The sequence below is a fragment of the Anas platyrhynchos genome, chromosome 10 (genome assembly GCF_047663525.1).
Source record: "Anas platyrhynchos isolate ZD024472 breed Pekin duck chromosome 10, IASCAAS_PekinDuck_T2T, whole genome shotgun sequence".
NCBI lineage: Eukaryota > Metazoa > Chordata > Aves > Anseriformes > Anatidae > Anas > Anas platyrhynchos.
The window spans coordinates 25,392,343-25,415,235 of NC_092596.1; the positions used below are offsets into that span (position 1 = coordinate 25,392,343).

General features: G+C 48.6%; 3 long non-coding RNA genes across 13 annotated transcripts; all 3 read left to right on the forward strand.

Annotated features, from left to right (window-relative positions):
* Nucleotides 1–1,315: 1,315 nt before the first annotated feature.
* On the forward strand, nucleotides 1,316–22,817 carry LOC119717980 (uncharacterized). 11 transcript variants are annotated; one of them, XR_011811788.1, is made up of 16 exons: nucleotides 1,316–1,724; nucleotides 1,911–2,051; nucleotides 2,527–2,587; nucleotides 4,049–4,151; nucleotides 4,286–4,338; nucleotides 16,486–16,579; nucleotides 17,251–17,353; nucleotides 18,782–18,891; nucleotides 19,350–19,410; nucleotides 19,571–19,629; nucleotides 19,752–19,828; nucleotides 20,367–20,420; nucleotides 20,495–21,855; nucleotides 21,955–22,003; nucleotides 22,108–22,340; nucleotides 22,450–22,817. It is a non-coding gene; the product is annotated as an uncharacterized lncRNA (long non-coding RNA). The 11 variants fall into 11 exon arrangements; XR_011811784.1 differs by having other exon boundaries at nucleotides 1,318–1,724; nucleotides 4,049–4,159; nucleotides 19,571–19,660; XR_011811785.1 differs by having other exon boundaries at nucleotides 1,318–1,724; nucleotides 4,049–4,159; nucleotides 19,571–19,660; nucleotides 19,752–19,811.
* On the forward strand, nucleotides 8,604–10,197 carry LOC140003320 (uncharacterized). Its single transcript, XR_011811790.1, has 4 exons — nucleotides 8,604–8,718; nucleotides 9,172–9,232; nucleotides 9,641–9,734; nucleotides 9,844–10,197. It is a non-coding gene; the product is annotated as an uncharacterized lncRNA (long non-coding RNA).
* LOC140003319 (uncharacterized) lies at nucleotides 13,599–16,465 on the forward strand. Its single transcript, XR_011811789.1, has 5 exons — nucleotides 13,599–13,660; nucleotides 13,821–13,871; nucleotides 14,609–14,662; nucleotides 14,763–16,093; nucleotides 16,193–16,465. It is a non-coding gene; the product is annotated as an uncharacterized lncRNA (long non-coding RNA).
* Nucleotides 22,818–22,893: the final 76 nt, after the last annotated feature.

A 22,893-nucleotide genomic window follows, 5' to 3' on the forward strand; every position in this document is an offset into this window, starting at 1 on the left:
TGGTGGAAAACGTGTACTGCAGGCGGCCGGGGGCCACGCATGCGCGTTGCTTATTACGTCTTTTTTTTTTTTTGATGTGTAATTTCCTACGCTCCTAGATTTTTCTTCATATGTAAATGAAAGGTTCGTGCTAATTCCCGTTGAAAATATTTCATTTACTTTCTTGGTTGTATTGTCCTTTCTATGTTCAAAGCTGAGTCAAAAATACGGTAAATTTTGCTTCTAGAAACACCGCAGTTCTTTTGTCTGCACTCCGCATGCTGTAAACTAGGGATAGGTGACAAATAAATAAAAAAATAAATAAAAGAACACAGCTGCTGCTCCTGCTCTCTTTCTTGTTTTTTGCCCCCTCCTCTTTCCCAGGTGATTGGGTTTGGGTGCTGGGCGGGGCCAAATGTTATACGAGCCCTAGGCATTCTATCAGAGAGCTCCTTCTGCGTGGGCTGCTCTTTGGGGTCGGTGCTTTGTTTATTCTTCTGTTAGCTACATGCAGGGTTCTTTTCGTGGGTCAGAGTCTTGTACGATATTTTAGAGGAAACCAATCTAGTAGTACGTGCATTTATTGCAAGAAGCTCTTTGGAGGTGATTAATTGTTATAGCACTTTTATGGCTAGGATGTCAATGTTATTTTGTGTGTTTGCTTTGTTGTTCTATGTCCCTCATGATTTTTGCAGGGTTATAGGGCAGATGCCACCAGGTCTACCCCTTTTGTTGTTTTTGTTTTGTTTGATTTATTTTTCTTATTTTCTTTTTCGGAAGGGGGTTTGGGATTTGAGCGTCCTATTTTTTTGGGTTTGGGATTTGAGCATCTTAATTTTGTGGGTGTGGGATTTGAGCGTCTTAAGTGTTTGGGTTAGGGCTTTTAGGCATAGGTCTTCAGGGGTTTAGTGTGGTGGATAGTTTGGGTTAGGTCTGTAGGGGTTTCGAGGATTTTTAGGGTTAGGGCTTGCGGCTTCTTTGTGTAAGGGCGGTAAGGGCTAGGGTTCCAGGGAGTGCTGTTAAATGGAGTTCTCGACAACTCGGCCTCTGATTGGCCGTGCCGGCTGTGCAGGGAATGCTGGTAGGTGTAGTTTTCCGTCACAAGGCTTCCGGTAGGCCGCGTTGATTGCCCAGAGCATGCCGGGAAATGTAGTTCTGGGACTCCGGACTTCCGGGAGGCCATGTTGAGCGCCCAGAGCATACCGGGAAATGTAGTTCTGGGACTCCGAACTTCCGGGAGGCCATGTTGGGTGCCCAGAGCATACCGGGAAATGCAGTTCTCGGGGACTAGGGCTGGGGCTGGGGCTAGGGTTAGAGTTTAGGGTGAGGGTTGGGGTTAGGGTTAGGGGTTAGGGTTAGGGCTAGTGAATGCTGGTTCTCTGTGTTTGCAGATGACGGTGAGCGTGTTTAAACTAATTCCAGTTGAAGAAGTTTCAGTTACTTGCTTGGTGACGTTATCCGTTCAACATTAAAAGCTGCAGCAAAAGCAAAAGGGGAGTTTTGCTTCTAGAAACACCACAGGTCTCTTGTCTGCTCTCGGAATGTTTTTGAGATAAACCAGATCTTAAAAAAAAAAGGAAAAAAAAAAAAAAACACAGCTGCTTCTTTTGCTCTCTTCCTACTTCCTTGTGCTTTGCCCCTCCCCTTTCCCAGGTGATTGGGTTTGGGTGCTGGGCGGGGCTGAATGCTATATGAGCCCCAGGCATGCTAGCAGAGAGCTCCTTCTGCTTGGGCTGCTCTTTGGGGTAAGTGCTTTGGTTTTCCTTCAGTCAGTTGCAGGGTTCTCTAGGCAGACTGGAGCCTATGGATTTCTGGATTTCAAGTGCTTGGAATTCACTCAGTAGCGGGATGTTTAGTAGGGGCTGCTGGCTCACTGTTTTTTTGGGATGGTGGGATACTCTTCTGTTTTTGAGCTATATTTTAATCTCTAGATGTATAAACCCACTTGTGTAACTCTCCAGAGGACTAAAACCAGCTTGATTGAATGCTACATATGGCTTGGCAGCGTAGATGCAGCATTACCAAGAGACTGAGCAGGGTTGTATCAGAGTCACCTCTTTCATCTGCAAAGGGTAAGTTTGATTACCCCTGCCGAGGCTTGTGTGTGTGCATGTCTTTTTGGCATTTGTGGAGCTCGGTTGTTTTTCTTTGTGTGTGTGCATGTTCTTTTTTTTTTTTTTTTTGAGGGTCAAACAGTGTGTTTGCTGAGTGTGGTTAGAATGAGGAGGTGGGGAGCTGCTCAGGACTGGAAGGTTTGGTTTCTAGGAGTATGCGGCATCCTTCCTGTGCGACGTGACTAATTGTTGGGCTGGAACGTTCCAGCTTTCGTGTGTCTTAAGCAATGTAGCTTGTGTAGTGTGTGTTGTGTGGCCTGGGCAGAGTTTGCTGTGGTGCAGTGGGCGAAGAATCTCAGTTAGAGCTGGTGAGCAGCTGAAGTACCAGAGCTGGGAAGAGAGAGGTCTTGGAGCAGGTACGCTGTGGCTGTGAGGTGCCTCAGAGTGTGCTTTTCTGTCTTTTGTTTTGTTTTGTTTTGTTGTTTTTTTGCAGGTGCTTTGTGCGGTCGTGGACAGGAAAGGGAAATCCTCGTGTCGCGGAGCAGTGAGGGAAGGTGAGTGTTGTCAGCCTGGTCATCCCTTATCTGAAGCGAAGGGAAGACACTCAGGTGTTTCCCTCAGAGGGTCCGAGGTGAGTCTGTCTGGGATAGAGGAGCAGTGTGGCAGGTGGGCGCTTGCAAGCACAGTGGTTCTTTTGTCCTTTTGTGTTCCCCGGTGGTGTGGATGATGCTGGCCGCTCCTTTCAAGCTTGGACCTAATTTGCAGGTCCAGAGGCAAGTGGAGTGCTGTTTTGAAAGGATAAAAGTAAAGCTGGGGTCGCTTATGTTGTTGAGGGATGGGTGCTACTGCTGGCAGCTGAATGTTTATCTTCTGCCTGTGTTTTGCCTTTCATTAGGCTGAAATGCAGTGTGCAGTGCAGGATGTGTCAACCAGCTGCCTCTGCAGTGACTCTGGTGCGTGATGAGCAGAGGTAGCTGTTAATTTTGGGGGTGTGGTTGTCACTGAAGTTATTTTCCTACATCCAATAGCGTAAAATTCCAGTTTGCCTTTTAGAGGTGCTATAAGTGGGTAAAGAGAAGAGATGGAAGCATGTGCCACGTGGGGCAGGCAAGCGGCTGAGGTACAGGAGGGGATGAGAGTATGTGATTTTTTTCCTGGGGGTGGAATGGAATTGATTGTTTTGGTGTATAGTCTGTTTTGCTCCTAGATCTTTCATTCATTGTAAATAAAAGTTTGAGCCAGTTCCAGTTAGGAATGTTCTAGTTACGACCCAGCAAGTATTGTCCTTTTAATGTTAAAAAAAAGTGCGGCAAAAGCATGGGTGCAGATCTGTTTCAGGTCTTGTGCATCATATTCGGTTGGAGATCGCGTCTGTTTCCATCCTCACTCTTGCAGAAGTCATCTGGGCCGCATCAGGAGCCTTTGCTTGGGAATTGATTTCCTGAGAGTTGTCTTAGGGGGTTTTCAGTCCCCATCCTTCTGGTCTCTTGTCTTGAAGGCAGGCTTTTTAGGCCTCCGTCATCCCAGTTCTGGCAGTTGCTTCCAGTTGCATGTTGTGACATTTGAGTCTCTCCTGGGGTCTGGTGCAGAGCACCTGTTCTGACTTGCTGTTGCTGTAGGGCTTTCTTTTTGGGGGTCACTTTTTCTTGCGCCATGTGTTGTGTGTTTTGTTTGTAGTGTTTGTGGCGTGCCTGTGTGTGTGTACGTGTTTGGTCTGGAGCTGTCCTGCCTGGCAGTTAGTGATGACAGGTAACGTGGCAGTGCATGGGTGTACTAATACATTGTCTGGACTGTTTTGGTAAAGATATCCAGTCTGCCTCTGGGCACGTACTGAAGGGCAGCTGGCACAGTCATCTCTGTGGTGTTTGGCAGACTGGAGGGGGGAGAGTTGAGCTGCTTGCGAGCAACTGCTCGCATAGCACTTGAACGGTGTGCTTGAGGAGGTCTGTCGAATCTTGAAAGCTTACAGATATGGGGTTTTGAATTTTTTATTTTTATTTCTTTCCTGTCCCCAGTAGAGCGTAAACCTTTGGAGGAAGCTGTCACAGGAAAGAGCTCCTTCTGGAACTGTTCAGCACTCGGGAGGCAACTGGGTGACTGGCTTGATCTACTTCTGAGGTGCTGAGGCAAGGAGGCTGCTGTTTTGAAACGATAGTATTGTAAATGGGGTCCCTTTTGTGTTGTTGAGGGATGGGTGCTAATGCTGGCAGCTGAATGATTGATTCTCTTGTGCCTGTTTTCATTTGTTAAAGCTGAAACACAGTGTACGACACGGGACTTGACGACCAGAGCTGCTTTTGGCAAGGTGAGTGATGAACAGATATAGAAGGTAATTTAGGGGTGCAGTTGTCACTGCAGTTACTGAACTACACAAAGTACAGTAAAAATCCTGTTTATATTTCAGGGGTGTTGTAGCTGGCCTAAGAGAGCAGATGGAAGCATCTGCCTCGAGGGGAGGGGAGGGGAGGGCAGGGCACGGAGGTAAGGCAGCAGATGAGAGTAACTGTCCCAGCTGTGCTGTGGCTTTGGATGCTGCTTCAGCCTATGCTTTTCTTTTTGTTTCACATTTGTCTCACACAGGCTGAGTGGGGCCAAGCTGCACTCTGAAGAGCAGCACGAGAAGGGCGGGCTGGTTGTGAGCTGGATCGGAGCAGAACTGCCAAGTAGCACGAGGTGAGTGCGAAGGGTATCCGTCTTGCTTTGCAGGTGCCATGGCAGGCTCTCCACAGAAGCGGTTGAGGATTGGAGAAGAGGTTGCAGATGATCAAGGAGCGACACGTGCAGGGATGGCTTGAAAAGGGTATGGCTGCTTTCTCTTCTGTTTATCAGGTGTCCCAGGCAACGTGGGCTGTGATGTTAGTGTTTAGAATCGGAACAAAGCTGGTGCTGATGGTGGTCTTCTTTGGTAGGCAAAGAGGTGCCCGAAGCCCTGTTCTGTGTAGCTTGAGCACGCCTCTCTGAGGGTGAAGCATGCTTTCCAGCAGTTCCCAAAACAGTGTTGATGCTGAAATGCTGCGTCTGTTTTTTTGTGTTGGGGTTGCACCTTGGTGAGTGTAGGGATGGGTTTTAATTCAGTGTAGCGAAGGGCCTGGCCCCAGTGTCCTGTAGTGTGTTTTGACCCATCAGCTTAGCCTTTTGGTTCTCAGGTAGCCTATTTAAGTAAGTGATTTTTCCTTCAAGTGGAATGGAATTGAATTCTTTTTTTGGCATGTAATCAGTTCTGCTCCTAGACTTTTCTTTCTATGTAAATAAAAGCTTGAGCTAATTCCAGATGGGAAAAAAAATTCAGCTACTTGCTTGGTCATTTTGTCCTTTTAGTATCCAAATCAGCAGTAAAAGCATGGGGATTTTTGTTTCTAGAAACACCCCAGTTCTCCTGTCTGCACTCTGCATGCTGTTGAGCTAAGCCATATAAATAAGTAAATAAACCACAGCTGCTGCTGCTCCTCTTTCTGCTTTTTTTTTGTGCTTTCCCCCTGCACTTTCCCAGGTGATTGGTTTCAGGTTCCAGGTGGGACCTAATGGTAACTGAGTTGCAGGTATGCCATGAGAGAGCTCATTCTGCCTGGGCTGCACTTTTGGGTAAGTGCTTTGTTTTTCCTTCAGTTGTTTGGAGGGTTCTTTAGGTGGGTCAGAGTCTATGGATGGATGTGTTTTCCAGTAGAAACTGGTACGCATATCTTTTTGAGTTGGTAACTGGTAGGATTTGTCATTGTAAAGGGTAGGATCTGTCATTGTAAAGCAATCTAGTAGTAGGTGCCTTTATTGCACGCAGCTCTTCCTCAGGTGAGTAGTTACTATGGCAGTTTTACGGATAGTATGGTGATGTTACTTTGTGTGTTTGCTTTGTGGTTCTGGGTCCCTTCTGATTTTTGCAGAATTACAGGGCTTTCTGTGATTCTTTTCCCGTATGTCAAATATTATCAATATCACAACCTTTGTGGCAAAGTGATGGAGCAGGGTTTAGGAGAAATGTATGATGGAGGCTGCCTGTGTGAGCATGTATCTGAAAATGGCAGCAGTGGGCATATAAGTGGTGGTCTTTTTCAGGTTTAGGGGCGGTTTGTTATATTCCTGGAGCTTTTGCCTGTGTGCTTGCTGTCTGAGTCTTTAGACCATCAAGCCTTCTTGCTTTATGTGCATGGAATTCACTTATTTGAGTTATGTTTATGGAGGGTTGCAAGGTACGTTGTTTTTGGGAAACTGTGGGCTACAGTTTCTTGACCGCATAAGTGCAGTACTGCCAAGAGACTGAGCAGGGTCACCTTCTTCATCTCTGAAGATAAAGTCTGTTTGGGCACATTTAAGCGCGGCGCCGCCCGGGCACATTTAAGCGCGGCGCCGCCCGGGCACATTTAAGCGCGGCGCCGCCCGGGCACATTTAAGCGCGGCGCCGCCCGGGCACATTTAAGCGCGGCGCCGCCCGGGCACATTTAAGCGCGGCGCCGCCCGGGCACATTTAAGCGCGGCGCCGCCCGGGCACATTTAAGCGCGGCGCCGCCCGGGCACATTTAAGCGCGGCGCCGCCCGGGCACATTTAAGCGCGGCGCCGCCCGGGCACATTTAAGCGCGGCGCCGCCCGGGCACATTTAAGCGCGGCGCCGCCCGGGCACATTTAAGCGCGGCGCCGCCCGGGCACATTTAAGCGCGGCGCCGCCCGGGCACATTTAAGCGCGGCGCCGCCCGGGCACATTTAAGCGCGGCGCCGCCCGGGCACATTTAAGCGCGGCGCCGCCCGGGCACATTTAAGCGCGGCGCCGCCCGGGCACATTTAAGCGCGGCGCCGCCCGGGCACATTTAAGCGCGGCGCCGCCCGGGCACATTTAAGCGCGGCGCCGCCCGGGCACATTTAAGCGCGGCGCCGCCCGGGCACATTTAAGCGCGGCGCCGCCCGGGCACATTTAAGCGCGGCGCCGCCCGGGCACATTTAAGCGCGGCGCCGCCCGGGCACATTTAAGCGCGGCGCCGCCCGGGCACATTTAAGCGCGGCGCCGCCCGGGCACATTTAAGCGCGGCGCCGCCCGGGCACATTTAAGCGCGGCGCCGCCCGGGCACATTTAAGCGCGGCGCCGCCCGGGCACATTTAAGCGCGGCGCCGCCCGGGCACATTTAAGCGCGGCGCCGCCCGGGCACATTTAAGCGCGGCGCCGCCCGGGCACATTTAAGCGCGGCGCCGCCCGGGCACATTTAAGCGCGGCGCCGCCCGGGCACATTTCTCAGGTGGAGCTACTGAGCAGGTGAGGTAAAGGAGCTGGGAACAGAGAGATATTGCACAATGGTATGTTGCATCAGTAGTAGTCAGCGTTGTGCAGTGATATAAGTTGCCCCCTTAATTAATTTTCAGAGAGCATTGCATTAATAATAGAAAGGAATTTATTGAGTAAGCAACAGCAAGCAAAACAGCGCTGGGCAGCCGGGGAGTCTCGGCTCTGCCAACGGCGCGCGCCTCACCCCCCCTAGGGTCCCTTTTTATATCTTGGTGATTTCAGGATTACGCAGCACATCCTGGTATATTCTGCGACTGTGCACACTGTTGCTAGGGGGTCGTCTCTGTCCCTCTGGTGGTCGTGAAGATGAAGGCCGTAGTCTTCCTCAACGTTGTGGTTCAACTTCTTTCTTTATTTGGTCATGTTGGCCCAGCATGAGACAGGAAGGCAAGATGTTGATACACTAGTTTAACAACTTATCAGGAGATGGTTACATGAACTTTGCAGCAGTGTTTTTTTGAACAAAAGAGGCTACTGAGATGCAGAAGGAGAGAAGGGGAGAGGGTTCTCTTTTTTGTTACATTAAGCAAAGGAATTTTCATAGTGTCTAGCTAAGCATTATACAGCTCCTTACTTCAGCAGGGAGTTTTCACAACTCCCGTTCCTCAAACAGAACTCCTTGTTTTTATAATACAAAAGACAATGAACAAACATTTATTGTGTATTACATGCAGGAGGTGGGTATCAGTGCTGGCATGCTAGTGAATGTTCGTTCTCTGTTTTTGCAAGTGATGATGAACCTGTTTGATGTAATTCCATTTGAAAGAGTTCCTGTTACTGGCCTGGTCGTGTTGTCCTTTCAATGTTAAAAGCTGCAGCAAAAGCATGGGGATTGTTGCTTCTAGAAACACCCTAGGTCTCCTGTCTGCTCTCTGCATGTTTTTCCAGTAAAGCAGATCTTAAAAAAAAAAAAAAAAACAATGAAAATAATAAAAAACAGCTGCTTCTGCTCCTGCTTTCTTCCTACTTCCTTGTGCTTTGCCCCTCCCTTTTTCCAGGTGATTGGGTTTGAGTGCTGGGCGGGGCCAAATGGTATATGAGCCCCAGGCATGGCATTAGAGAGCTCCTTCTGCATGGGCTGCTCCTTGGGGTAAGTGCTTTGTTTTTCCTTCAGTCAGTTGCAGGGTTCTCTAGGCAGGCTGGAGTCTATAGATTGCTAGAATTTTTAAGTGCTTGGAATTCATTTAATAGAGGGATGTTTAGTAGAGGTTTGTGGCTTATTGTTTCTTAGGATGGTGCGATACTCCTCTGTTTTTGAGCTGCACTTTAATCTCTAGATGTATAAACCCACTCGTTTTATTCTGCAGAGGACTAAAACCAGCTTGATTACCGGCTACATGTGGCTTGACAGCGTAGATGCAGCATTACCAAGAGACTGAGCAGAGTTGTATTAGAGTCACGTTTTTTATCTGCAAAGGGTAAGTCTGTGATTACCCCTGCCAGGGCTGCTGTGTGCGCATGTCTTTTTGGCATTTGTGGAGCTCAGTTGTTTTTCTTTGTGTGTGTGCATGTTCTAACTTCTTTTTTTTTTTTGAGGGGTGAATAGTGTGTGTGCTGAGCGTGGTTGGCAGGAGGAAGTGGGGAGCTGCTCAGGACTGGTAGGTTTGGTTTCTAGGAGTGTGCAGCATCCTTCCTGTGCGATGCGACTGATTGTTGGGTGGGAATGTACCAGCTTGTGTGTGCTGGGCAATGTAGCTTGTGTAGTGTGTGTTGTGCGGCCCGGGTGCAGCTTGCTGTGGTGCTGTGAGTGAACAATCTCAGTTAGAGCTGGTGAGCAGCTGAAGTACCGGAGCTGGGAAGAGAGAGGTCTTGCAGCAGGTACGCTGTGGCTGTGAGGTGCCTCAGAGTATGCGTTTTTCTTCTCTTTGCAGTTACTTTGTGCAGTTGTGGAGAGGGAAGGGAAATCCTCATGTCACAAAGTACTGAGGGAAGGTGAGTGTTGTCAGCCTGGTCATCGCTTATCCGAAGCAAAGGGAAGGTTGTTTGGTGTTTGATTGTTTTGGCGTATGATCTCTTCTGCTCCTAGATCTTTCTTTCTATGTAAAAAAATGTAGCTGGCCTAAGAGAGCAGATGGAAGCATCTGCCTCGAGGGGAGGGGAGGGCAGGGCACGGAGGTAAGGCAGCAGATGAGAGTAACTGTCCCAGCTGTGCTGTGGCTTTGGATGCTGCTTCAGCCTATGCTTTTCTTTTTGTTTCACATTTGTCTCACACAGGCTGAGTGGGGCCAAGCTGCACTCTGAAGAGCAGCACGAGAAGGGCGGGCTGGTTGTGAGCTGGATCGGAGCAGAACTGCCAAGTAGCACGAGGTGAGTGCGAAGGGTATCCGTCTTGCTTTGCAGGTGCCATGGCAGGCTCTCCACAGAAGCGGTTGAGGATTGGAGAAGAGGTTGCAGATGATCAAGGAGCGACACGTGCAGGGATGGCTTGAAAAGGGTATGGCTGCTTTCTCTTCTGTTTATCAGGTGTCCCAGGCAACGTGGGCTGTGATGTTAGTGTTTAGAATCGGAACAAAGCAGGTGCTGATGGTGGTCTTCTTTGGTAGGCAAAGAGGTGCCCGAAGCCCTGTCTTGTGTAGCCTGAGCACGCCTCGCTGAGTATGCAGCTTGATTTCCAGCAGTTCTGAAAACTGTGTTGAGGCTGAAATGCTGTGTCTGTGTTTGGGTCGGGTTTGCACCTTGGTGAGTGTCGGGATGGGTTTTAATGCAGTGCAGCGGAGGGCCTCGCCTCAGTGTCTTGTATTGTGTTTTGACCCGTGAGCATAGACCTTTGGTTTTCCTATAGCCTACTGAAGTAACTGATTTTTCCTGTGAGTGGAATGGAATTGAATTCTTCTTCGGCGCATAATCTGTTCTGCTCCTAGAGTTTTCTTCCTGCGGAAATAAAAGTCTGAGCTAAATCTGGCTGAAAAAGCTTCATTTACTTGCGTGGTAGTATTGTCCTTTCAGTATTCAAAGCTGCAACAAAAGCATGGGGATTTTTGTTTCTAGAAACACCCCAGTTCTCCTGTCTGCACTCTGCATGCTGTTGAGCTAAGCCATATAAGGAAGTTAATAAAACCACAGCTGCTGCTGCTCCTCTTTCTGCTTTTTTTTATTCTTTCCCCCTGCACTTTCCCATGTGATTGGCTTCAGGTTCCAGGTGGGACCTAATGGTAACTGAGTTGCAAGTATGCCATGAGAGAGCTCCTTCTGCCTGGGCTGCACTTTTGGGTAAGTGCTTTGTTTTTCCTTCAGTTGTTTGGAGGGTTCTTTAGGTGGTTCAGAGTCTATGGACTGATGCATTTTGAAGTAGAAACTGGTACTCCTATGTTTTTGAGGTGAAACCTGGTAGGATCTGTCTTTGTAAAGGAATCTAGTAGTAGGTGCCTGTATTGTACGCAGCTCTTCCTCAGGTGAGTAGTTGTTATGGCAGTTTTACGGATAGTATGGTGATGTTACTTTGTGTGTTTGCTTTGTGGTTCTGGGTCCCTTCAGATTTTTGCAGAATTACAGGGCTTTCTGTGAGCCTTTAAATCTATGTCAAATCTTATCAAAGTCATAACCTTGCTGTCAAAGTGAAGCAGCAGGGTTTAGGAGAAATGTATCATGGAAGCTCCCTGTGTGAGCGTGTATCTGAAAATGGCAGCAGTGGGCATGAAAGGGGTAGTCTGTTTCAGTTTTAGGGACAGTTTGTTGTATTTCTGGAGCTTTTGCCTGTGTGTTTTCTGTCTGTCGAGTGTTTAGACCTTGCAGCCTTCTAGTCTTGATGTCCTTGAATTGACAGAAGTATGTTTATTAGGTGTTTCCAGGTAGTTGTTTTTGGGAAACAGTGGGATAATGTTTCTTGACCGCATAAGTGCAGTAGTGCCAAGAGAGTGAGCAGGCTCACCTTCTTCTTCTCTGCAGAATAAGTCCGCCCGGGCCCATTTCGGCGCGGCGCCACCCGGGCCTATTTCTCAGGTAAATGTAGTGAGCAGATGAGGTAAAGGAGCTGGGAACAGAGAGGTATTGCACAGTAGCATGTTGCATCAGTAGTAGTCAGCATTGCGGAGGAGGTGGGTGTCAGGGCTGTCATGCTTGTGAATTCTGGTTCTCTCTATATGCAAGTGATGATGAACCTGTTTGAGCTAATTCCATTTGAAAGATTTCCTGTTACTGGCCTGGTCGTGTCGTCCTTTCAATGTTAAAAGCTGTAGCAAAAGCATGGGGATTGTTGTTTCTAGAAACACCCCAGGTCTCTTGTCTGCTCTCTGCATGTTTTTCAGGTAAAGCAAATCTTAAAAAAAACAAACCAACAAACAAAGAAAATAATAAAAAACATCTGCTTCTGTTTCTGCTTTTTTTCTACTTCCTTGTGCTTTGCCCCTCCCTTTTTCCAGGTGATTGGGTTTGGGTGCTGGGCGGGGCCAAATGGTATATGAGCCCCAGGCATGGCATTAGAGAGCTCCTTCTGCATGGGCTGCTCCTTGGGGTAAGTGCTTTGTTTTTCCTTCAGTCAGTTGCAGGGTTCTCTAGGCAGGCTGGAGTTAATAGATTTCTAGAATTTCTAAGTGCTTGGAATTCACTTAGGAGAGGGATGTTTAATTGAGGTTTCTGGCTCACTGTTTTTTTGGGATGGTGGGATACTCTTCTGTTTTTGAGCTGCACTTTAATCTCTAGATGTATAAACCCACTCGTGTAATTCTCCAGAGGACTAAAACCAGCTTGATTGCTTGGTAACTGTGGCGTGACAGTGTAGATGCAGCGATACCAAGAGACTGAGCAGAGTTGTATTAGAGTCACGTTTTTTATCTGCAAAGGGTAAGTCTGTGATTACCCCTGCCGGGGTTGCTGTGTGTGCATGTCTTTTTGGCATTTGTGGAGCTCAGTTGTTTTTCTTTGTGTGTGTGTGTCGTGGTTCCGCTCGAGTGGGCAGCCGAGCTCCACCACAGCCGCTCTCTCACTCCCCCTCCTCAAAGAGGAATGGGGAGAAAATATGTGAAAGGGGCTCAAGGATTGAGATAAGGACGAGAAAATCACGCAATAATTAGTGTAACGGGCAAACCAGACTCAGCATAAGAAGACAGATAGTAAGATTTATTGCTCATTACTAACAAGCTAGAGAAGTGAGAAACAAAGGAAAGAAACCAAAAGCACCTCCCCCCCCCCCATCCACCCTCTTCCACCTCCTCCCCCCGAGCGGCGCAGGGGAACGGGGGAATGGGGGTTATGGTCAGTCTACAGCACTTCTTCTCTGCCGCTCCTTCTCGGTCACTCTCGTCCCCTGTGCTGTGGGGTCCCACCCACGGGATGCAGTCCTTGACGAACTGATCCGGCGTGGGCTTCCCACAGGCAGCAGCTCTTCCAGAACTGCTCCAGATATGGGTCCGTACCACGGGGTCCATCCCTCAGGAGAAAACTGCTCCAACCTGGCTCCCCTACGGGCAGCAGCTCCTGCCAGATCACCTGCTCCTGCGTGGTCTCCTCTCCACGGGCTACAGGTCCGGCCTGGAATCTGCTCCGGCAGGGGTCTTCCACAGGCGGCAGCCTCCGTCGGTGCAGGGCCACCTGCTCCACCGTGGTCTCCTCCACGGGCTGCAGCGTGGAACCCTGCTCCACCGTGGTACTCCATGGGCTGCAGGGGGACATCCTGCTTCACCATGGTCCTCACCACAGGCCGCAGGGGACTTCTGCTCCGGCGCCTGGAGCACCTCTCCCCCTCCTTCTACACTGACCTTGGCACCTGCAAGGCTGTTTCTCACTCCCTTGACTCTCCCGGCTGCTGTGTGGCGCAGCAGTTTTTTCCCTGTCTTAAATATGCTCTCACAGAGGCGCAAAACAACATCGCTTATTGGCTCAGATCTGGAAAACAATGGGGCCCTTCCCAAACATGGGGCGGCTTCTAGATCTTTCTCACAGAAACCACCCCTATGGCCCCCTGCTACCAAAGCCTTGCCACGTAAACCCACTACAGTGTGCATGTTCTAACTTCTTTTTTTTTATGAGGGGTGAATAGTGTGTGTGCTGAGCGTGGTTGGCAGGAGGAAGCTAGGAGCTGCTCAGGACTGGTAGGTTTGGTTTCTAGGAGTGTGCAGCATCCTTCCTGTGCGATGCGACTGATTGTTGGGCGGGAACTTTCCAGCTTGTGTGTGCTGGGCAATGTAGCTTGTGTAGTGTGTGTTGTGTGGCCTGGGCAGAGTTTGCTGTGATGCTGTGGGCGAAGAATCTCAGTTAGAGCTGGTGAGCAGCTGAAGTACCGGAGCTGGGAAGAGAGAGGTCTTGCAGCAGGTACGCTGTGGCTGTGAGGTGCCTCAGAGTGTGCGTTTCTCTTGTCTCTGCAGGTGCTTTGTGCAGTTGTGGAGAGGGAAAGGAAATCCTCATGTCACGAAGCTCTGAGGGAAGGTGAGTGTTGTCAGCCTGGTCATCCCTTATCTGAAGCGAAGGGAAGACTCTCAGGTGTTTCCCTCAGAGGGTCCGAGGTGAGGCTGTTTGGGATAGAGGAGCAGTGTGGCAGGTGGGTGCTTGCAAGCACAGTGGTCATTGTATCCTTTTGTGTTCCCAGGTGGTGTGGATGATGCTGGCCGCTCCTTTCAAACTTGGACCTAATTTGCAGGTACAGAGGCAAGTGGCGTGCTCTTTTGAAAGGATAAAAGTAAAGATGGGGTTGCTTATGTTGTTGAGGAACGGGTGGTACTGCTGGCAGCTGAATGTTTATCTTCTGCCTGTGTTTTTCCCTTGTTAAGGCTGAAATGCCGTGTGCAGTGCAGGATGTCTCAACCAGCTTCCTCTGCAGTGACTCTGGTGCGTGATGAGCAGAGGTAGCTGTTGTTTTTGGGGTGTGGTTGTCACTGCAGTTATTTTCCTACATCCAATAGAGTACAGTTCCAGTTTGCCTTTTAGAGGCGCTATAAGTGGGTAAAGAGAAGAGATGGAAGCATGTGCCACGTGAGGCAGGCAAGCGGCTGAGGTACTGGAGGGGATGAGAATATGTGCTTTTTCCTTTGGGTGGAATGGAATTGATTTTGTTGGTGTATAATCTGTTCTGCTCCTAGATTTTTCTTTCAATGCAAATAAAAGTTTGAGCTAATTCCAGTTAAGAAAGTTCCAGTTACTTGCTGGGTCGTGTTGTCCTTTCAATGTTATAAGCTGCAGCAAAAGCATGGGGATTGTTGCTTCTAGAAACACCCCAGGTCTCTTGTCTGCAGTCTGCATGCTGTTGAGCTAAAGCAGATTTCAAAAAAAAAAAAAAAAAAAAGAAACAGGAAACACACGTAAAAAACAATTACAGAAAAAAAACACCATTGGGTCACTTGTGAACGCAACGATCATTTAATCCCTTTGTTTTCCCAGGTGGAGTGGATGATACTGGCTGCACTGTTGGAGCTTGGTTTCGGAGAAGAACAGGTGAGCAGAACCGTATGTTGCATCAGTAGTAGTCAGCATTGTGGAGAAAGAGAGCAATGGGGCTGGCGTCCTAGTGAATGCTGTTTCTCTGTTTTTGCAGCTGATGATGAGCCTGGCAGTTGACTAAGATGACAATCAGTGCCTGTGTGTTTCTTGAGGCGGAGGGACTTTACCATCCAGCAACCTGAGAGCTAAGTTGAGGGGCACCTGGTATTTGCATATGTGGGGTGGCTAATGGGAGCTGGGAGCCAGAGCAGCATTGAGCCAGCTGGCTGAATAGACTTGGTGTCACTGTGAGGGTGGTTGAGGCTGGGTCACGTTCAGGGTGCTTGTGGCTGGGTCAGCAGGCTAATAGAAGAAGCGGGATTATTTTGTAGTGTGAGTGCGTGCACCAGGCGTGACAGTTTCCTTCAGTTTGTCTGTCTTGTGGTGTTGCTTCTGCAGTGTCTGTTCTGTGCTTCTTGGGTCTTGATATCCTCCTGGCTTTTTAGACCGGACTGACCAGGCAGGCGACTTGGTAGCTGTGCAGAAGGGCCTCAATGCTTGTTTTGTCCTCATGGCTCTGATCAAGCAGTGACTGCAAGACAAGAAGTGCTCGAAAGTGCAGATCTGTTTCAGGTCTTGTGCATCATATTCGGTTTGAGATCGCGTCTGTTTCCATCCTCACTCTTGCAGAAGTCATCTGGGCCGCATCAGGAGCTCTTGCTTGGGAATCGAATTCCTAAGTGTCTTCTTAGGGGGTTTTCAGTCCCCATCCCTCTGGTCTCTTGTCTTGAAGGCAGGATTTTTAGGCCTCCATCATCCCAGTTCTGGCAGTTGCTTCCAGTCGCGTGTGGTGACATTTGAGTCTCTCCTGGGGTCTGGTGCAGAGCACCTGTTCTGACTTGCTGTTGCCATAGGGCTTTCCTCTGGGGGTCACTTTTTCTTGCGCCTTGTGTTGTGTGTTTTGTTTGTAGTGTTTGTGGCGTGCCTGTGTGTGTACGTGTTTGGTCTGGAGCTGTCCTGCCTGGCAGTTAGTGATTAATGTGGCAGTGCATGGGTGTACTAATACATTGATGGGACTGTGTTGGCGAAGACATCCGGTCTGCCTCTGGGCACGTACTGAAGGGCAGCTGGCACAGTCATGTCTGGTGGTTGGCAGCTGTGGATTTGGGAGAGTATATCTGCTTGTGAGCAGCTGTGTGCATAGTGCTTGAACGGCGTGCTTGAGGAGGTCTGTTGAATCTTGAAAGCTTACAGATATGGGGTTTTGCTTTTTTTTTTTTTTATTTCTTTTCTGTCCCCATTAATGTGTAAACCCTAGGAGGAACCTGTCACAGGAAAGAGCTCCTTCTGGAACTGTTCAGCACTTGGTAGGCAACTTTTGTTTAATTTGTTTAAGGTGAAACACAGTGTACAACACGGGACTTGACCATAGCTGCTTTTGGCAAGGTGAGCGATGAGCATATGTAGCAGGTACTTTAGGGGTGCAGTTGTCACTGCAGTTACTGAACTACACAAAATACATTAAAAACCCTGTTTATATTTCAGAGGTGTTGTAGCTGGCTTAAGAGAGCAGATGGAAGCATCTGCCTCGAGGGGAGGGGAGGGCAGGGCACGGAGGTAAGGCAGCAGCTGAGAGTAACTGTCCCAGCTGTGCTGTGGCTTTGGATGCTGCTTCAGCCTATGCTTTTTTGTTTCACATTTGTCTCACACAGGCTCAGAGGGGCCAAGCTGCACTCTGAAGAGCAGCACGAGAAGGGCGGGCTGGTTGTGAGCTGGATTGGAGCAGAACTGCCAAGTAGCACGAGGTGAGTGCGAAGGGTATCCATCTTGCTTTGCAGGTGCCGTGGCAGGCTCTCCACAGAAGCGGTTGAGGATTTGAGAAGAGGTTGCAGATGATCAAGGAGCGACACGTGCAGGGATGGCTTGAAAACGGTATGGCTGCTTTCTCTTCTGTTTATCAGATGTCCCAGGCAATGTGGGCTGTGATGTTAGCTCTTGAGAATCGGAACAAAGCAGGTGCTGATGGCAGTCTTCTTTGGTAAGCAAAGAGGTGCCTGAAGCCCTGTCCTGTGTAGCCTGAGCACGCCTTGCTGAGGATGAAGCTTGCTTTCCAGCAGTTCCCAAAGCTGTTGAAGCTGAAATGCTGTGTCTGTTTTTTTGTGTTGGGGTTGCACCTTGGTGAGTGTAGGGACGGGTTTTAAGTGGGTGCCGCGGAGGGCCTGGCCCCAGTGTCCTGTAATGTGTTTTGACCCATCAACATAGCCATTTGGTTCTCAGATATCCTACTGAAGTGATTTTTTCCTGTGAGTGGAATGGAATAGAATTATTTTTTGGTGTGTAATCTGTTCTGCTCCTAGATTGTTCTTTCTATGTAAATGAAAGATCGAGGTAATTCCAGATGGAAAAAGAAATCAATTGCTTACTTGGTTGTATTGTCCTTTTAATATTCAAAGCTACAGCAAAAGCATGGGGATTTTTTTTCTAGAAACACCCTAGCTCTCCTGTCTGCACTCTGTATGCTGTTGAGCTAAGCCTTATAAATAAGTAAATAAACCACAGCTGTTGCTCCTTCTCTTTTTGTTTTTTTTTGTGCTTTCCCCAAGCACTTTCCCAGGTGGTTGGCTTCAGGTTCCAGGTGAGACCTAGTGGTAACTGAGTTGCAGGTGTGCCATCAGAGAGCTCCTTCTGCCTGGGCTGCACTTTTGGGTAAGTGCTTTGTTTTTCCTTCAGTTGTTTGGAGGGTTCATTAGGTGGGTCAGAGTCTATGGACTGATGCGTTTTCCAGTAGAAACCGGTACGCATATCTTTTTGAGTTGGTAACTGGTAGGATCTGTCACTGTAAAGCAATCTAGTAGTAGGTGCCTGTATTGCACGCAGCTCTTCCTCAGGTGAGTAGTAGTTATGGCAGTTTTACGGATAGTGTGGTGATGTTACTTTGTGTGTTTGCTTTGTGGTTCTGGGTCCCTTCTGATTTTTGCCGAATTACGGGGCTTTCTGTGAGTCTTTGCCTGTATGTCAAATATTATCAAAGTTACAACCTTGCTGTTAAAGTGATGGAGCAGGGTTTAGTTGAAATGTATCATGGAAGCTCCCTGTGTGAGCATGTGTCTGAAAATGGCAGCAGTGGGCACGTAAGGGGTAGTCTCTTTCAGGTTTAGGGACAGTTTGTTATATTTCTGGAGCTTTTGCCTGTGTGTTTTCTGTCTGTCGAGTGTTCAGACCTTGCAACCTTCTAGTCTTGATGTCCTTGAATTTACGTATTAGAAGTACATTTATGAGGGGTTGCCAGGTACGTTGTTTTTGGGAAACCGTGGGGTATGGTTCCTTGAGTGCATAAGTGCAGTAGTGCCAAGAGAGTGAGCAGGGCCACCTTCTTCATCTCTGCAGAATAAGTCTGTTCGGGCACACTTCTCAGGTAAATGTAGTGAGCAGATGAGGTAAAGGAGCTGGGAACAGAGAGGTATTGCACCGTAGCATGTTGCATCAGTAGTAGTCAGCGTTGCGGAGGAGGTGGGTGTCAGGGCTGGCGTGCTAGTGAATGCTGGTTCTCTGTTTTTGCAAGTGATGATGAACCTGTTTGACGTAATTCCATTTGAAAGATTTCCTGTTACTGGCCTGGTCGTGTTGTCCTTTCAATGTTAAAAGCTGCAGCAAAAGCATGGGGATTGTTGCTTCTAGAAACACCACAGGTCACCTGTCTGCTCTCTGCATGTTTTTCAAGTAAAGCAGATCTTAAAAAAAAATAAAAAATAAAAAATAAAAAGCAGCTGCTTCTGCTCCTGCTTTCTTTCTACTTCCTTGTGCTTTGCCCCTCCCTTTTTCCAGGTGATTGGGTTTGGGTGCTGGGCGGGGCCAAATGGTATATGAGCCCCAGGCATGGCATTAGAGAGCTCCTTCTGCATGGGCTGCTCCTTGGGGTAAGTGCTTTGTTTTTCCTTCAGTCAGTTGCAGGGTTCTCTAGGCAGGCTGGAGTCTATAGATTGCTAGAATTTTTAAGTGCTTGGAATTTACTTAATAGAGGAATGTTTAGTAGAGGTTTGTGGCTTATTGTTTCTTAGGATGGTGCGATACTCCTCTGTTTTTGAGCTGCACTTTAATCTCTAGATGTATAAACCCACTCGTTTTATTCTGCAGAGGACTAAAACCAGCTTGATTACCGGCTACATGTGGCTTGACAGCGTAGATGCAGCATTACCAAGAGACTGAGCAGAGTTGTATCAGAGTCACCTTTTCATCTGCAAAGGGTAAGTCTGTGATTACCCCTGCCAGGGCTGCTGTGTGCGCATGTCTTTTTGGCATTTGTGGAGCTTGGTTGTTTTTTTTTTTGTGTGTGTGTGTGTATGTTCTAACTTCTTTTTTTTTTTGAGGGGTGAATAGTGTGTGTGCTGAGCGTGGTTGGCAGGAGGAAGTGGGGAGCTGCTCAGGACTGGTAGGTTTGGTTTCTAGGAGTGTGCAGCATCCTTCCTGTGCGATGCGACTGATTGTTGGGCGGGAACGTTCCAGCTTGTGTGTCTTAGGCAATGTAGCTTGTGTAGTGTGTGTTGTGTGGCCTGGGCAGAGTTTGCTGTGGCACTGTGAGCGTAGAATCTGAGTTAGAGCTGGTGAGCAGCTGAAGTACCGGAGCCGGGAAGAGAGAGGTCTTGCAGCAGGTACGCTGTGGCTGTGAGGTGCTTTAGAGTGTGCTTTTCTCTTGCCTCTGCAGGTGCTTTGTGCAGTTGCGGAGAGGGAAAGGAAATCCTCATGTCACGAAGCTCTGCGGGAAGGTGAGTGTTGTCAGCCTGGTCATCCCTTATCTGAAGCGAAGGGAAGACTCTCAGGTGTTTCCCTCAGAGGGTCCGAGGTGAGACTGTTTGGGATAGAGGAGCAGTGTGGCAGGTGGGTGCTTGCAAGCACAGTGGTCATTTTGTCCTTTTGTGTTCCCAGGTGGTGTGGATGATGCTGGCCGCTCCTTTCAAGCTTGGACCTAATTTGCAGGTCCAGAGGCAAGTGGCCTGCTGTTTTGAAAGGATAAAAGTAAAGCTGGGGTCGCTTATGTTGTTGAGGGATGGGTGGTACTGCTGGCAGCTGAATGTTTATCTTCTGCCTGTGTTTTTCTTTTGTTCAGGCTGAAACGCAGTGTGCAGTGCAGGACCTCTTGACCCAAGCTGCCTCTGCAGTGACTCTGGTGCGTGATGAGCAGAGGTAACTGTTGTTTTTGGGGCGCGATTGTCACTGCAGTTATTTTCCTACATCCAATAGAGTAAAATCCCAGTTTGCCTTTTAGAGGTGCTATAAGTGGGTGAAGAGAACAGATGGAAGCATGTGCCACGTGGGGTAGGTAGGCGGCTGAGGTACAGGAGGGGATGAGAGTATGTGATTTTTTTCTGGGGACGAAATGGAATTAATTTTGTTGGTGTATAATGTGTTCTGCACCTAGATTTTTCTTTCAATGTGAATAAAAGTTTGAGCTAATTCCAGTTAAGAAAGTTCCAGTTACTTGCTGGGTCGTGTTGTCCTTTTAATATTCAAAGCTGCAGCAAAAGCATGGGGATTATTGCTTCTAGAAACACCCCAGTTTTCTTATCTGCAGTCTGCATGCTGTTGAGCTAAAGCAGACTAAAAAATAAATACAGGAAACACACACACACACACACACACAAAAAATAGTAACAAAAAAAAACAACAGCATTGGCTGACTTGTTGTGAACGCAACGATCATTTAATCCCTTTGTTTTCACAGGTGGTGTGGATGATACTGGTTGCACTGTTGGAGCTTGGATTCGGAGAGGAAGAGGTGAGCAGAACCGTATGTTGCATCAGCAGTAGTCAGCATTGTGGAGGAGGTGGGCATCATGGCCGGCGTGCTAGTGAATGCTGGTACTCTGTTTTTTGCAGCTGATGATGAGCCTGGCAATTGACTAAGATGACAATCAGTGCCTGTGCATTTCTTGAGGCAGAGAAACTTTACCATGCAGCAACCTGAGAGCTAAGTTGGGGGGCACCTGGTATTTGCATATGTGGGGTGGCTAATGGGAGCCGGGAGCCAGAGCAGCATGTAGCCAGCTGGCTGAATAGACTTGGTGGCACTGTGAGGGTGGTTGAGGCTGGGTCACGTTCAAGCTGCTTGTGGCTGGGTCAGCAGGCTAATAGAAGAAGCGGGATTATTTTGTAGCGTGAGTGCGTGCGCCAGGCAGGACAGTTTCCTTCAGTTTGTCTGTCTTGTGGTGTTGCTTCTGCAGTGTCTGTTCTGTGCTTCTTGGGTCTTGATATCCTCCTGGCTTTTTAGACCGGACTGACCAGGCAGGCGACTTGGTAGCTGTGCAGAAGGGCCTCAATGCTTGTTTTGTCCTCATGGCTCTGATCAAGCAGTGACTGCAAGACAAGAAGTGCTCAAAAGTGCAGATCTGTTTCAGGTCTTGTGCATCATATTCGGTTTGAGATCGCGTCTGTTTCCATCCTCACTCTTGCAGAAGTCATCTGGGCCGCATCAGGAGCTCTTGCTTGGGAATCGATTTCCTAAGTGTCTTCTTAGGGGGTTTTCAGTCCCCATCCCTCTGGTCTCTTGTCTTGAAGGCAGGCTTTTTAGGCCTCCATCATCCCGGTTCTGGCAGTTGCTTCCAGTCGCGTGTGGTGACATTTGAGTCTCTCCTGGGGTCTGGTGCAGAGCACCTGTTCTGACTTGCTGTTGCCCTAGAGCTTTCCTTTTGGGGGTCACTTTTTCTTGCGCCTTGTGTTGTGTGTTTTGTTTGTAGTGTTTGTGGTGTGCCTGTGTGTGTACGTGTTTGGTCTGGAGCTGTCCTGCCTGGCAGTTAGTGATTAATGTGGCAGTGCATGGGTGTACTAATACATTGATGGGACTGTGTTGGCGAAGACATCCGGTCTGCCTCTGGGCACGTACTGAAGGGCAGCTGGCACAGTCATGTCTGGTGGTTGGCAGCTGTGGATTTGGGAGAGTATATCTGCTTGTGAGCAGCTGTGTGCATAGTGCTTGAACGGCGTGCTTGAGGAGGTCTGTTGAATCTTGAAAGCTTACAGATATGGGGTTTTGAAATGTTTATTTTTATTTCTTTCCTGTCCTCATTAGAGTGTAAACTCTAGGAAGAACCTGTCACAGGAAAGAGTTCCTTCTGGAACTGTTCAGCACTTGGTAAGCAACTTTTGTTTAATTTGTTTAAGGTGAAACACAGTGTACAACACGGGACTTGATGACCAGGGCTGCTTTTGGCAAGGTGAGCGATGAACAGATGTAGCAGGTACTTTAGGGGTGCAGTTGTCACTGCAGTTACTTAACTACACAAAGTACAGTAAAAATCCTGTTTATATTTTAGAGGTGTTGTAGCTGGCCTAAGAGAGCAGATGGAAGCATCTTCCTTGAGGGTAGGTGAGGGGGCCGAGGTAAGGGAGCAGCTGAGAGTAACTGTCCCAGCTGTGCTGTGGCTTTGGGTGCTGCTTCAGCCTATGCTTTTGTTTCTCTTTTGCAGGTGTGTCGCACAGGCTGAGTGGGGCCAAGCTGCACTCTGAGGAGCAGCACGAGAAGGGCGGGCTGGTTGTGAGCTGGATTGGAGCAGAACTGCCAAGTAGCACGAGGTGAGTGCGAAGCGTATCCATCTTGCTTTGCAGGTGCCGTGGCAGGCTCTCCACAGAAGCGGTTGAGGATTTGAGAAGAGCTTGCAGATGATCAAGGAGCGACACGTGCAGGGATGGCTTGAAAAGGGTATGGCTGCTTTCTCTTCTGTTTATCAGGTGTCCCAGGCAACGTGGGCTGTGATGTTAGTGTTTAGTATCGGAACAAAGCAGGTGCTGATGGCGGTCTTCTTTGGTAGGCAAAGAGGTGCTCGAAGCCCTGTCTTGTGTAGCCTGAGCACTCCTCGCTGAGTATGAAGCATGCTTTCCAGCAGTTCCCAAAACTGTGTTGAAGCTGAAATGCTGTGTCTGTTTTTTTGTGTTGGGGTTGCACCTTGGTGAGTGTAGGGATGGGTTTTAATTCAGTGCAGCGGAGGGCCTGGCTCCAGTGTCCTGTAGTGTGTTTTGACCCATCAGCATAGCCTTTTGGTTCTCAGGTAGCCTACTTAAGTAAGTGATTTTTCCTGTGAGTGGTATGGAATTTATTTATTTATTTTTTTGGTGTGTAATCAGTTCTGCTGTTTGATTTTTCTTTCTACGTAATTAAAAGATCTGGAGAAAAAGAAAAGGTACCTTATTTTTGGAAAACTGTGGCGTAGAGTTTCTTGACCACATAAGTGCAGCAGTGCCTAGAGAGTGAGCAG